This window comes from Vicia villosa, unplaced genomic scaffold (genome assembly GCF_029867415.1).
Source record: "Vicia villosa cultivar HV-30 ecotype Madison, WI unplaced genomic scaffold, Vvil1.0 ctg.000024F_1_1, whole genome shotgun sequence".
Taxonomy (NCBI): domain Eukaryota; kingdom Viridiplantae; phylum Streptophyta; class Magnoliopsida; order Fabales; family Fabaceae; genus Vicia; species Vicia villosa.
In genome coordinates, this window is record NW_026704956.1 from 728427 (window position 1) to 744742 (window position 16316).

The window sequence follows — 16316 nt, forward strand, 5'->3', positions numbered from 1 at the left end:
GGATTATTGAAGAAGTTGTTTTCTGATTATTACAAATGATGAAAATTGAGTGTTTCGAACAAGAAAGTGATAATCAAATCCAACTAGCAGTTAGTCGCTTCTCAGGTTTTAGGTGAATATCAAGTCAAAGATACAATCATGCAATAGTACTTGGAAAAGATGAAAATAATTATTGCGACATTAGGAAGGCAGAAATCTACCATATTTCGAAGGAGCTAAATGTCAAAGACCTTCTATCTTAAGCTATCTAGCTCAAGGACATGATATTGTAATAAAGTCTTCATATATGATACAATTTTGAATCCATTTTGGGTAACGAGGTTCATATAAGATACATATAGCATGTAACACTATCAAAAGACAAGAAGGAAGCATGGCCGCACGATTGTGGTGGAAGACATCATACACACAATCATCCATTATCTCCTAACGATTAATGAGACATTATAGTATCTATTTTCTAACTGTTGTCAGAGCCGGTCTTAAGCCCGGGCTAACAAGCCCATAGCCTAAGACCTCAAATAAATGGGGACCTCAATTGAGAGGTGTACTTAAGAATTTATAATACTAAAATTATAAATTATATTTTTGTTAGCGAAACTGTTATACAATTGCTTGCTTTTAACCTAGCGGTTAGGTCAGTAATTTGGTAGCTAAGTGAAACAAGTTTGATACCTTTTTTTTTGTGTAAGCAAGAATTTCATTAAAATGGAGAACTAAGGGTTCTCCAACCTTGTTACACAAGCAGCGGTCCGAAACCGACAACACGATATTACAATCCAAATATGCCTATGTCATAAAAGACAACGGGTCTTTTGAAAAAACATAAAAACTAACATTTGGAAGAGCAATATCGCCAAAAAAGCTCCATCTCCACACCAAAATCTTAATGTTCCAAACTATATTATTAATGTTCCACACCTCATTTCTAAAACAAAAACCATTTCTAGTCAACCAAATAGTCCAAGTGGTTGCCAACCATAACACCCCCAATTTGCCCTTTTTAATCCTTTTATAAAGGCTCCAAGTGTACCATTCCATAAAAGATGGAATACACCCATCCACGGTCCCTCCCGGACAAACCGGAAAATCCACCCACAAAGCAATTTCTCTCCAAATAATCTCCATCACTTTACACCCAATAAACAAATGATCTCTCTTCTCCTTATGCAAACCGCAAAAAACACAATTAGAATTTGGAGAAGAAGAAGATAAAATAATACCTCTACACAATAATTGATCTTTTGTAGGCAACCTATTAACAAAAAGTCTCCACCCGAAGGCTTTGATCTTAAACGGAACCGACATTCTCCAAATCCATTCCAACACTTCGTCAAACCTATTAGGGGGGCCCAACGGTAAACGTAATAAAGTAAACAACCGATAGCAAGAAGAAACCGTAAAACCTTTTTCCACATCGATATCCCATTCCACGGTATCCTTCACACTATTAAAACCTCTAAAAGTCTCCAAAAGAGACTTTAAGACCGTGAGGGAATGTACCAACCCCTCCGACACCGAAACCTCCTCCGAGACACCTAAATCTCCCCACCGCCAAACACCGTCCTTTACACCTCCCATGGCCGCCACCGAAACTTTTTTCAATAAAGAAACGGCAAAAATGTCCGGAAAAAAATCCTTCAAAATATAATTATCAAGCCATCTACCTTCCCAAAAAGGGGTATTAAAACCGTTTCCTACCACAAAATGGCAATTGGAAACCAACGGATCTTTAAAGGAAAAGGTAGAAGAACTAACCTTTAAAATATCGCTCCACCAAAAAGAGGACAATAACTTTTTAGTTGCGTCTCCTCCACATGTAATAAACAAGCAAATGTCGCCGTATCGGGCTTTTAGAACATCCAACCATAAAGCCTCTTCCCCTTGAAGAATTCTCCATCTCCATTTGTTTAAAAGTGCAAGATTGAAATCGGAAATATTTTTTATCGCTAACCCCCCTTTCAAGTACGGTAAAGTAACTACTTTCCAACCAACCCAATGAATGCATCTCTTATCCTCCATACCTCCCCATAGGAAATTACTTTGAATCTTGTTAACTTCTTTCACAACTTTTGACGGCATCTTGTAAAAAGACATAATAAAAATTGTTAGCGAACTCAAAATAGATTTCAAGAGAGTAATTCTACCTCCTAAATTGAGATAACGATTCTTCCACCCCGCCAATCGCTTTCTCATTTTTTCCAAGAGAGGAGACCAAGTGGACATCTTCCTAGGATTACAACCGATAGGAATACCCAAAAAAGAGAAGCTACTATCCTCGATCTTGCAAGAGAGATAATAAGCGGCGGCTTCTAAAAAATGAGGGGACACATTAATACCAATTAATTTACTTTTATGAAAATTAATGCCGAGACCCGATACTAACTCAAAGGCTCTCAACACAACCTTAACCGCTTTAACATGCTTCCACGAACCTTCACCAATCAACAAAGTGTCATCCGCAAATTGAAGAATATCCACACAACACCTTCGTTTTATGACAAAATTCTCAAACTCACCTATGTCAATGGACTTCCTAACCAACCTTGTCAAAGCCTCCGTTACTAACACAAAAAGAAAAGGCGATAAAGGATCACCTTGGCGTAATCCCCTCCTCACCTCAAAATCCTTTGTTGGACTACCATTAACCAACACCGACATGTTACTTTTAAAAACCAATAAATTCATCCACTTCATCCATCTCTCCCCAAAACCAAGAGTTAAAAGCAAGTGTCTAAGAAAATCCCATGATACCTTATCATAAGCTTTTTCAAAATCAACTTTAAAAAGAATACATGAAGTACCTTCCTTTTTAGCATAGTCAACCACTTCATTAGCGACAAGAACTCCATCAAGCAAGTGTCTTCCCGGGACGAAAGCACTTTGATTATGAGATACTATAGAATTCAAAACTTTCTTCAATCTTCCCGCCAAGATTTTGGCTATCAACTTATACATACTACCCACCAAACAAATGGGTCTATAATCATCCAAAGAAAGCGGGTTTGGATTCTTCGGTAATAGAGCCAAAAAAGAAGATGTAACCGCCTTGGACAATTCTCTCCCCGCATAGAAATGATCCAAGAATCTCATGAAATCATCCTTCAAAAAAGACCAACATCTCTTGATAAAAAGAAAAGAAAAACCATCCGGTCCCGGGCTTTTGGAATCACCGCACCCATCAATTGCCTCCTTAACCTCATCCTCTTGAAAAGATCTCTCTAGCCACCCTTTGTCATCTTCACTAATCTTATCAAACAAGATCCCATCAAGTCTAGGAGAAACACCGTCCACGGCTTTGAATTTGCTTGAAAAGTGACGAGCAACTTCCTCTTTAATGTCCATAACCGAAGACAAACATCCCGCCGTAGTGTTAATCGGACCAATGTGGTTGCGTCTTCTCTTCTCTCTCATAACCTTATGAAAGAAACCACTATTGGAGTCACCTTCTTTAAGCCACTTGATTCTCGATTTTTGAGCTAACATATTCTCTTTAATTCTCAAATTAGACCAAAAACGACTAGTAGCTTCCTTCCTTTCCTTTAGAATATCTATGTTGAGATCCTCCGCCTCCAACTCCAATCTCTCATCGCCTAAGTTAATATCTCTAACACCTTCCTCCACCTCCAAATCTATTCTACCGAAAACCTCCTTGTTCCACCATCTTAGTCTATCTCTAAGAAGACGAAGCTTTTCTTTCAAAACAAAGTCCCCTCTACCTTCCACCCTAAAACCTCTCCATTCACTCTCCACGAAAGGAAGAAAAGAATCGAAGGAAAACCAATCATTGTTGAAGACGAATGGTTTTGGACCCCAATTGTTGTTATCCACTTCTAACCATATAGGACAATGGTCGGAGACGTCTCTATTTCCAACAAATTGACCCACCACACCCCATTCTCTCACCACCTTGTCCGCCACTAGAAATCTATCAATCCTACTCATCGATTTCCCATCACCGCTATACCAAGTGAATTTCTTTCCTTTGCAAGGAATATCAACCAATCTACTATCTTCAATGAATGCCGCAAATTCAAGAGATTCATTAAAATTGCTCGCCACACTTCTTCCTTTCCTCTCTCCTCTTTCCTTAACCGCATTAAAATCACCTCCCATGATCCATTCTCCATCATTAAACTTCTCTTTCAACTCCAACAAAGTGTTCCATAACAATCTTTTCTTCACCAAATCGCAAGAGAAGTAAATGTTAACAAGATAAAAAAGGTTGTTGTTCTTTTTGAATTTAACACCTAGGAAACCTTCCCCTCTAAAGCTGTAAATAACCTCCAAACTCTCCTCCTTCCAAAGAATTAATAGGCCTCCCGATCTTCCAATCGAATTAGAGAACGAGTATCCGATGCCTCTGTTACTCCAAAAACTCAAAGCCACGAACTCTTGTAAATTTGAGATTTTGGTTTCTTGAATTAAGAAAATGTCCGCATTATTCTTCATAATCATAGAACTAATCCTTTTTCTTTTAAGGACGTTACCCCCCCCCCCCCCCTCGAATGTTTAGAGAGCCTATAAACATAAAGGATCTTTTAGTTTCTCCTTCTTGCCGCATTTTCTCAACACAGCTTCTTTCTCCAAACCTTCTAACTTCTCAATTATAACCTTTTCTCCTCCCTCAAATACCACCCCCAAAGCTTCCATCTTCGCCCAAATCTTGGAGCCCGCTTCACTATCCAAATTCCCCCATAGCCTTTTGTTATTTCTATTAATTTCCAGCATGTCAGTTTGACTATGCATGGAACAACTCTCACTGCCTCCTTCCCTGATACATGGCTCAGACAAAACAACACGATCTTTACAAAATGGTTTGGAAACTCCACCATTCCCCGCAGAATTGGATCCCTTATCCTTCAAAATCTTTACCCCTTCCAATTTAAGATTCTGTCCTCTATATTTAGAGATAGAACACATAGCCTTTTTATGTAACGATCCCCCGAAATCAGCCAAGTTGCGGTATAAAATTCTGTTTGTACGTCGTTTTTTTTTAAATTTCGCAGAGTTAATAGCCTTGTCAAAAGATATTAAATTCTGCTGCAATTTACAAACAGACTCTATCCTGTCCCTCTCACTACCGCACGCCTCTGTATCCTTTCCCACAACCTGATTCGACTCCCGAACCACCGATACCAGCGGACTCTCTTTGACAAAAGAATTAGCAGAGTCAGCACCGTCAACATCACCAGCCTTCCCTTTGCCCTGCGACAGCAACATCCCCTGCATATCTACATTACAACCAGCCAAGACCTCACAAGATTCCACATAACCTTCCAGCTTCCTGACCTGCGTATTATCCCCCCCTCCGCATGTCTGAATGCTTACTCCATGGTCCAAAGCACACACTTTAGACCCAACCGTCTCAGCGGAGACAGAAAAATCCTCTATGGAATCATCGTCTTCCAACAAATTTCTCAAAGAGGCAGACTCAGATTTATCGGATTCAGAACTAGATAAAAAAGATTCCGATTTACCTGTGTCATCTAGGGGCCTGTCATTCTCCTCCCGAATCAACAGTTGATGTGGAAAGCCATCAATCTCAACCGAACAATATTCCTGTACAGGGTGCCCCAGAGGGATCTCCACCAACATCCTTGCTACATCAAAAAACTTCCCTTCACTTGTCCTTTTATCAATACAAATAAATCTCCCCCATTGGTTAGCCAGTTCAGTAAAAAACTCCGGACACCAAGCTGTAACAGGAACTCCGAAAATCTTTAACCAAACCGTTCTATTGCTGTCACAAGTGCCTACCTCCCATCTTCTCACCTCTTCAAAACAATTCGTCCACCATGATTCCCTATCGCGTATGAGCTGGTCAATGATCCCATCCACAGATTCTTCCAACAAACATAGAGAGCTGCCCAGCGGAGTGATCGAGATGTTGTAATATCCTTCCATCTCCATCTTGGTTTGCAAACTATAAGCTGAGCCTAAAATCGAAACTTTCCCCACATAAGCCTTTTGGAAACGCTGTTTTATCTCTACCGGTGAGTTGAAAACCAGAACACACTTCTTCTCTTTATTAACCTCCTCATAGCCCTTGTTGTTGACCACTTCCACGAAGGAGCGATTCCATCTAGAAAATTTATTATCACGCCCCATGTGAACCCTTCTATCGCTTGCAGCTGTTGCACCTAGAGGCACTCCATTAGCGACATCAGAATTCCTTCCTAGAAACTTCCCTTGATTCCGTTCAAACCTAGGCAAATTTGCGTGAATTTTCCTTCCCAAGATTTGGACATTGTCCACTTCTATCGCCAAACGCCTCGCGTCTACCACATCCTTGAATCTCGCGAATCCGAATCTTTTTCCAGCATTGTTTCTTCTGGGAGCTACTGCAACCTCGATGACATGACCAATGCATCCAAACAGTTCAAAAAGGTCTCTTGCTTTGATGGAATCGGGGAACTCAGAAACGTAAATAGAAGTGAGGCTTCTAAACTCGACCTCTTTCAGATGATTCCTGAATGGGAAGGAGTCCCAAGCAGGTGCCCAACACCTGAAATTTCTCCTCTTTACCTCCTCCCAGCCATGACCGTTTAGCTTAATGCCTCTGTTCATGATTGAAGAGCTAACACCTCCTATACCGAATACTGCACACCGAAGCACCACTACCTTGCAGACACGAAAATCCACAAGCCAGCTGCGAAGCCCCCGCTCCAGAAGCTGCCGCAGGAAACCCTAAACAAAAGCCCCAAAAATCCCCTCGACAAGGTCCCTGTTCCTAAGAACAGGAATTTAAACCGAAGACGAGGTGATTCGAGAACCCTTGCTAGCGATTTCCACCGAAACAGTCAACGGAGGTCGAGAGGAAAACGAATATCTTCGCCGGCGCACATTTTCGTAGTTGCCACGAATTTTTGTTATATTTGTTTTTTATAAAAACACTTCAATCTTACAAACTGAGTTTTTTTTGACAAGATCTTACAAACTAAGTTAATCTTACAAAGTGAGTTAATTAGTTAATTATATCTTAGTACAACCTAATTTCATAGGTTTGCAATGAATTCCTATATAATTTTTTGTGACAATTATTATTTAGTAAATCTTAATTATAAAATAACTTTTATATAATCAATTAAAATTTATAATGAAATTTTAAATCAAATTTTATTTTTGATAATTATTTATTGTAATCTTTATAATTTTATTTTAATTTAGGGTCATTTTTTTATTTGTTCAGGGCCCTTAAAAAGTCGGGACCGGCCGTGACCGTTGTGGTATCACTTTAATATAGTAGTAATTTATTTGCTAGATTTTATACCATTGGTGTTATCTAACCAACCTTCTATGAATTTACTTTTCAACGTGACTTTATTTTCAAATATAACTTTATCTATCATGTTTTAATTTTATAATGCAATCCAAAAAGTTATTTATTCGCTAATGTGTTGGAAAAATACTCAAATCACATAAGATATAATAAGTCCTTCTTAAAAGTTTTATATGTAACAAACAACATCAACTAATAAAAAGTTTTAGAAACGTACCTGTCCCATAATGACATCTACATATGAAATGAAAGAAGGATGAAGCTGAAGTGAAAGTTGCTAACCAGTGCTAATTTTGAATGGATGTCATTTTGGGTCTTTCACACAAGTTCGCAACACTCACTTTAGCTTCATCCTCGTTAATTTTTTCATTCATCCATCCGTACCTACGAGTCAATATAACCAGAAACATAAACAGAAATATAAACAAGTCAAAACATCCTGAAACAACCTATTGAAACATAAATAATAATAGATAAAAAGATTTTGAAACATAAAAGAAATTGTTGCATAAGTTTGGAGAAGACGAACATGTAAGGTAGCCATAGGTTTGAAGAAGACGATCCAACATCATCCAGATACGGCCCTGCCAGCACAAATTCAACACAATAGAAATTATGCCCTTCACTGGTCCATAACAATCATCTGGATACAACCCTCAACAAATGATTATGAATGAATGCAAACATATATACAACATACTTATACCATTGTCGTTCCGATGAACAACATCGTCTGATATTCAAACCATTATCATCATTAAAGCGTGTTTTTATATATTAGCATCATCATTCAAATACAATCAAATCATCATCTAATACAAAGATTATTTCATAAGGTTCATCATACTCGAAACGATACTCAAAACAGGCCAACAGTTCAAAAGTTACACATCATCAAACTTTCAAAAATCACAAAGCGAGAAAATTCTACACACACGCCTCTGCGTACGCGTATCAGCCAAGGCTGATTCTCACAGAAAAACGCTTCATACGTGTATCACTCCACCATATGCGTATCACTCATTTCTCATACGCGTATCATACGCGTACTGGCAGAGGACTGCATTATGACGGGACAGGGCAGCGTACCATACATGTACGACCCTTGGGAATGTCCCTCATACGCGTATCATACGCAAATCGCTAGAAACTTTTTCCAAAACCTGCAATCGTACCAGTCTGTTTTTCACTCGTTTCCACCATTAATAATCTGCGATTTTGAGTCTATAACAACATTTTGCACACTTTAACATATAGGATTCATTCAACTTCACCGATCTATCATCCTATATCAGTTTTACACATTAAAAACCTAACTTCTACTCAATTATTTAGAAACCTTTATTCTCAGATTTAGTTTCCATGGATGAACACAGTAACACATCAACAACACTACATTCACACCATAACATCAATTCACGCATAATTATACACAGAATTTAACATGGATAATATCAAATTAAATGATTCTCTTTAAAATCATCCTAAAACCCAATCTAACATATAATCAAATTGACCTAAACAATACATCTAATCATGCCCTATCACCTATAACACAATAAGAGATGTTAACCAGAGAGTCCCCCCTTACCTTAGCCAAGATTCTTGATTGGTCCTTTTCCTCTTCTGTTCCTCTTTCACGTTCTCAGAGTTCTCTACTTCTCAGCTCCTCTTTCACGTTCTATTTCCCTCTTCTCTAATTTCCTTATTTTAATGAAAAATAGACTTTTAATTAGTAAAAGGGCTTTACTAACATAACACCCCTCTTCTCACTAGTATCACACATAGCCCAATGCATAAACCAATCTCTTCCAATTAATTCACAAAACCAAAATATTATAATTATTAATTTCAATTTCAATTAAATTAAAAATTAAAATATACGGGTGTTACAACATAAATTTGTTAGGTGTTTCTTTTGAGAGAAACATTTATTATGTATTGAGCGAGATATATTTTCGCTTAGCTTATATATAAATAGGTATCACCTTTCACCATAATTGGTAAGATGGACCGTGATGAAATGATTGAACTTTACACCATGGTTGACTAAAAGAATCGTGGTGATATACAAGGTCAGCCCATTATGTGACTATAAATGGAAAGTTGTTGGAGCTGAAATTTGAACCTTGTTGTCATACCCCAAAATTTGCCCTATTGCTATTACATTTTATTAATAGGGACGTAGTACAAATTCTACAAGGGGTGTATATCAAACTAGTGGGCTTGACATCTTGATTGGCAAGCCCATTTCAAAAGAGTAACCATTCTCTAAATTGTCCAATTCAAAAGATAGGAGTATACATTAAGTAAGAGTGTATATTTAATTGGGCTTATTATTCATAAGAATACGAGGCCCAATTTTAGGATTCAAAATTATTTTTAAACTTGGATTTTATAAACTTCCTCGGTTTATCTACAATATTTTAGATTTTCATAATTATTTGTTTCTATCAAAAGTATAATAGTTTACTCTTAAACTATTTATATTTTAATAAATAGAAAATATTTGTATATGCTTCATACACTTTCAACTGGCTTTTTATTACAAATAAATAACATAGTACAATTGGTAAGGAAGCAAGACTTGCAAATAAGAAGTCGCGGGTTTAAATCCCATGAGTGACATTTTCACACTTTTTCTCCTCTTTTTACCAATTTTCAAAAAATGGGCTGTTGGGCTTTTGGATATGGATTATTTCTTTTTTTGAATTTTTAACCTAAATTTCCCATTATAAATAGGACCTTTGGCAATCCTATTTGGAGGATCTTTTCACTTTCACGTACAATTTTCACACATTCACATCACACACCTTTTTTTCAATTTTTTTTACTACGCTTCTCTTCTCCCTCCGAGAGTTTGTCTTAGGGTTGTCTTGAACAACCCTAACCCGCCGTTATTGATTAACTGACAACGGCCGACAAACCATTTCCCCCTTTCAAACTCAACTCACTCAACTCAAACTCAAACATTTTTGGCCGATGATTAATCTATGAGGCCTCCCTTTCTTAAAACCTTTTTTAAAACCTTTGACCAATGATGATAACTGAGACCTCCCCTCTTTTGTTAAAAATGTTTTTTTTCTTCGTTTAATACATGTTTTAGCTAATGATTTTGTATGCTCTAAAAAAATATTCATTTTGGGCAATGATTTCTATGAGATCTGCTTCTTTTTTAAAATGTTTATTTTGGCCAATGATTTATATGAGGCTCATTTCTTAAAAACCTTGTTTTGGCCAATGATGATGCATTGAGGCCTATTATTTTTGTTAGAATTTCGTTTACTTGCCTTTTTGGAATTTGACCATTGTTGTCTCGATCTGACAATGACCCTATCTTATTTTTGTGACTATTATTGTCTCGATCTGACAATGGTATACTTTTTTTGCCATACACGGCCTTTGGCCTGTAGTCATTGTTGTCTCGATCTGACAATGACTCTATCAAAACCTTTAAGGTTTTGCCTTTTTGGCCAAAGGCATGTTATTTTTAATTTATTAGTCAACAATTGTCAAAACCCTTATTATAAAACCTAAACCTAAAGGCTAAATGGGTCCCCTTGAATACAAGGGGGGCAAATGGTGCCTAACACCTTCCCTTTGCCTAATTAACCTACTTACCCAAAATCTCTTTTTTAAGGGTTTCTCACTTGGCCAAATAAAGTGGGTGCGACTCGTTTAAACGTAAATTTTTAAGCAGGTTGTTACACTTGTCACTCCTCGTACATTTCACAATGGTTTTTAACATTGATCGTAGTGAAATATCTTTAATAAATACCAAAAAAACGCTCAAAAATTAATTATTACCACAATTAACATGAAAGCCATTGTAATATTGTGTTACGAATGGTCTATTTTGTAGTAGTGAATATTTTTAGTTAATCATGAAGTAAGACGCCAAGATTCACGTTCAAATGTGTGAGAAATGCCAAATATATATGGAGATGTACTTTTTTTCCCTAGAAAATTTAAGTACTTTATATTCTCCTTTTCCACTTACCTTATGGGGAATCGATAGTTTAGGTCTTTTTCTATTAGCACCATAGAAACTAAAACTTTTGATTTTCACCGTTGATTATTTCACAAAATGGACCAAACAAGAACTATTTACAAAGATTGCAAGCTATAACATTTTGTGTATCTTCAAGAGAAACATCATCACTAGGTTCGATATTTCGAAGGTTATGGTGAAAGATAATACAATACAATTAACATATAAGAAATTTCATGAACTAATGGAAGACTTTCAAGTAACTCACCATTTCACCAAAGTGGAATATCCTTAAACCAACAGCCAAACAAAATCAGGAATTAAAGTCGTTCTAAGAGGTTTCCGAAGGAGGTTAGATGACACCAAAGGAATTTGGGAAGATGAATCTGACATGTCCTCTAGGATTAACCCACTACCCTTTACCCTTCCATCTTTAGACTCACATATGAAACTGATGCACTAATTCTCATGGAAATACGAGAACTAAGCTTAAAAGCTTTGCATCAAACATTTTGGATTGAGCTATAACTTGACCTTGGTTTTGTATCAGGCTTATCAAGAACCTGAGAGATTTTAATGTCATGCTTATCTCAAACCTAACCAGATTTTAATATTTGGCCGAGGTTGAAATGAATGAAGACTTTTTTACATGGGCTGGGCCTTTGAGTCGAATTGATTAACCTAATAACCAAATATCCTGAAACCAAGCTTTTTTATAGCATAAGCTTTGAACCAAAATAATCCATAAATGGATGAATAGTTTAACCAAGGTATAAACTTCCTTGGTGAACTTACAATATTAACCTTCCAGAATTAAAATGTTTAGTGAGAAAAAAGGAAACATAAAGAGATTTGAGAGAGAGAGAGAGAGAGAGAGAGAGTGTGTGTGTGTGTGTGTGAGAGTGTGTGCATGTGTGTGTGTGTGAATTGATAAATTAAATCACATTCATAAATATTGAAAAGAATGGGAAGGGACCTCTATTTATAGGCAAGAGGTTGGCAAAAAATGAAATAGTTTTTTAGGCTTTTATGATTTGTTAATCGATTGGCAATATCCACCAATCAATTGGTAGACCTAAATTAATCGATTAATGAGTTCAAAAAGGAAAGAAAATACCCCATCACTAAGATGATGTCCTAATCACTTAGGGCACATTTTTTAATTCTCTCCATCGATTGAGGTAAGATGTCAATCGATTGATACATACATATTTTTATCCAGAGTTATTCTAACAACTTTCAACTCACGTGACACAAATTCAAGGTAGTTTTGAAAACATTCTCTTGATAAAATAAGTTTTTAAAGTTTTTTATGCTCTATTTTTCAATTTGATTGTTTACATGCTTAAGTATATCTTTAGTATGTTTAGTTTCACTCTAATTATCTTATTCCAAACTAGTAGAAGACCCGTGCGTCCGCACGGATAAGTCAAATCTTAATATGAATAATGTATTACAAACGTAAAAAAAGAAATATAAAAATTTGAATGAGGAATGTTAATTTAAAATTAACAAAATATAATATAGATGAAATGAATTTATATATAGTATAGGGATATATTCTACTTTACTATAAATAATAAATAAAATACAATTGGTATTATGTATAAATATTGAGATTTATTTTTAATAGTAAAAATAAATGAAATAATTAAATTGTTATTTATCCATGTGTCACGTGTCGTGCAATATCGTTATAAATAGTAAATAAATATGATATATTGATGGTTAAGAAAAATATATAAAAAATATACAAACTAAGTAGTTCCGGTAAGTTGGAGATGTAAATTTTGATAGAAAAAATAAATGAAATAATTAAGTCGTCATCTACCCGTGCGTTTAAATGGGTCACTGTAAATAATAAATAAATATATATTGATGGTTCAATAATAAATTAATTAATTAATTCATATTTTTCATAAATATGAAATTTATAATAAAATCTATTAAACAAAATAAATATATACAAATTAAGTATTATCGGTCTGACAAAAATGTATGTTATAGTAGAAAAAATAAATGAAATAATTAAGTAATCATCTAGCCGTGTGTTCACATAGGTTGCAAAATGTCATAATAAATAGTAAATAAATATAGTAGACAGATGCTTAAGAAATATATATTAAGAATATATAAATTAAGTAGTCTCAGTCCATTGAAAATGTATATTTAAGTAGAAAAATTAAAGAAAATAATTAAGTAATCATCTGCGCGTTCGCACAAGCCGCACAATGTCGTTATAAATATTAAATAAATATAATTATTTTTCAATTTATTCATAAATATTAAATTTATAATAAATTATGTTAAACAAAATAAAGATATATAAATGAAGTAGTCTCAACTTATCCAAAATGTTATATTTTTTTAATAATTTCCTATTTTTGTATTTTATTTTATAAATTTTTTGGTTGCTATATTTTAATTTTTAATTATAAACAAATTGAAATAAATATTTAAATTTTATTTATTTTTTATATAAATTTTATATTATGCATACGTAGTTAACTTGATAAATATTAAAATTTATATTATTATTATTGTTATTAATTAGAAACACAATAATACTATCTTAACATAAAAAACACAAATAAATAAATAATTGAATCTTTAAGGGTTAAATAAGTTTTTGGTCCCTGTAAATATCTCAATTTTTGTTTTTAGTCCTTACAAAAAAGTTGTTGACTTTTAGTCCCTATAAAAATACTTTTGCACTCACTTTTAGTCCCTCTACAGGGACTAAAAGTGAGTGCAAAAGTAATTTTATAGGGACTAAAAGTCGACTTTTTTTTAATAGGGACTAAAAGTAGTTTTTGGTAATTTTATAGGGACTAAAAACATATTTAACCCAATCTTTAATTTCCAATGATAAACCTCGCTTTTAACCAAAAACAAAAAATACATTATTTGATAATTTCTTTAAAAAATATTAATTTTTCAAAAATATCATTAATATATTAATAAGTTCATTAAATGTTATATATATATATATATATATATATATATATATATATATATATATATATATATATATATATATATATAGGGTTAATACCTATTTTGCCCCCTGCCATTAGGGATGGCAATTTGGCCCATCCCCAGTGGGTACCCATAAAAAAACCCATCTCGGGTAGGGTAAATACCCATAAAAATGGGTACGGACATGGGCACGGGGAATTACCCATTAAAATATGCGGGTATGGGTGCGCGCACGGGTACCTTACTACCTAACCCGCCCCATACCCACACAACATATTTCTATAATGTCATTTATATTATTATATAAAAATGCATGATTCTAATTTTTTTCAAAAATATATCGCTATTAAATCATTATACATTTTAATAAAAGTGTTTATTTGTTTCTTAACTCAACAATAACATACATAATTTTTTTTAATATTGTTAAAAGACTTAAATTATATGATATTTTGTAATTAAACGATTTAATTTTACTATAAATGCGGGTAAACGGGTACGGGTATGGGCATTGAGGTACCCACAGGGTATGGGTACAGGCATGAATATTGATACCCCAGCGGGTTTGGGCTCGGGTACGGGGATTTTTTTAAACTGCGGGTATGGGGACGGGTACTATAGTACCCTGCCCAAACCCTGCCCATTGCCATCCCTACCTGCCATATGGGGTGTAGTTGAAAAATCCCCCTGCCAAAAAAAAAGTTTTAAGAAGTGCCTTGTAAAATTTCAGAAGTTTGATTTTGAACCTTTTTCACGCCACCTCACTAAAAAGTCTGATGTGGCAATTTTTTTTAATTCTTTTTATTCCTAGTGGGTGTTGAACCCATGACACAGCATATACAACCAATACCTTAACCACCAGGCTGCGTGTTGCTTTTTGTTATAGAAATGCCTTAACTCAATTATAATAGTTAATGGTAACGTTATTAGCATTAATAATTAATGTTTTCATAATTAATTAATATAAATATTATTAGTTAATAATTATTATTATTTATTTTTTGGAAAATAGAGATTTTATTAACCAAAAGCAAGGAATTACAAAGCGATCCGCAGATCCAGCTGACAACAATTCCAAGTCGACAAGAGGGGATATTTAATCTAACATAAGGCTAACAATCTTAGGCTTAAGAGAATGATGAAACCAACCCCTATAACATATCTTGTCTTTAATCTCTTGAATAATACCACCATGATCAACTCGACCTCCAAGGAAATACGGTTTCTATATGACCAAATACCGTAAACTGTCTCCGCTAATGTAAGTTTCAATAGCGTTGCCTTCCATCCCTTAATTGTACCATGATTAACACACCAAGTAAGTTCCTGCTGCCACTGCAGAGGAATATGATCAAATTGGATCCATTTTAAAATAGCCATCCAAATGGATTTTAGTTCCACACAGTCAAACATAACATGGGCATTCATTTCCTCCCGTCTGCAAAAGATACAGTCAGTGTTGTCAATCAGACCAAATTTATATAGTCTACTTTTCGTGGCAAGGCGTTCGTGACATGCAAGCCATAAGAAGAAAACCGCTCTCGGTCTTGCCGGATTGCGTAGAAGAAGTTTGTACCAACTGACAATAGGCGAGCAACTCAGTGATAAGTACACCTCATGCATCTTGAATTTTCTTTTAGCTATCATTGTTAGAACAAGATTTGTTCTGATCAATATTCTTAGTTTTGATGATAGCAAGGATATGAATTTTGTGTGAGATAATGTGGTACTCTAATACATTGCAATTTCCTTTTCAGGAAATATATAAAGAGTATGCACAAATCAGCGCTCAGAAGCTTTGACTCAGAAGGTTCAGCATGCAACATCAGAACATGGTCTAGCAAGACATCAGAAGATGGTCAAGCAGAATCAGAACATGGGTCTATGGAAGCATCAGAAGAACTTGAGATCAGAAGCAGAAGCACTGAAGTTCTCATGGTATCACGCTCAGAAGCACTTCAAGGTCAGAAGACAAGAAGATGCTCTGCACCAAGCTGTTTGACTCTGATGATATTCAAACATTGTATACACAAACATCAGATCAGAAGAAAGTACAGGTGGCAG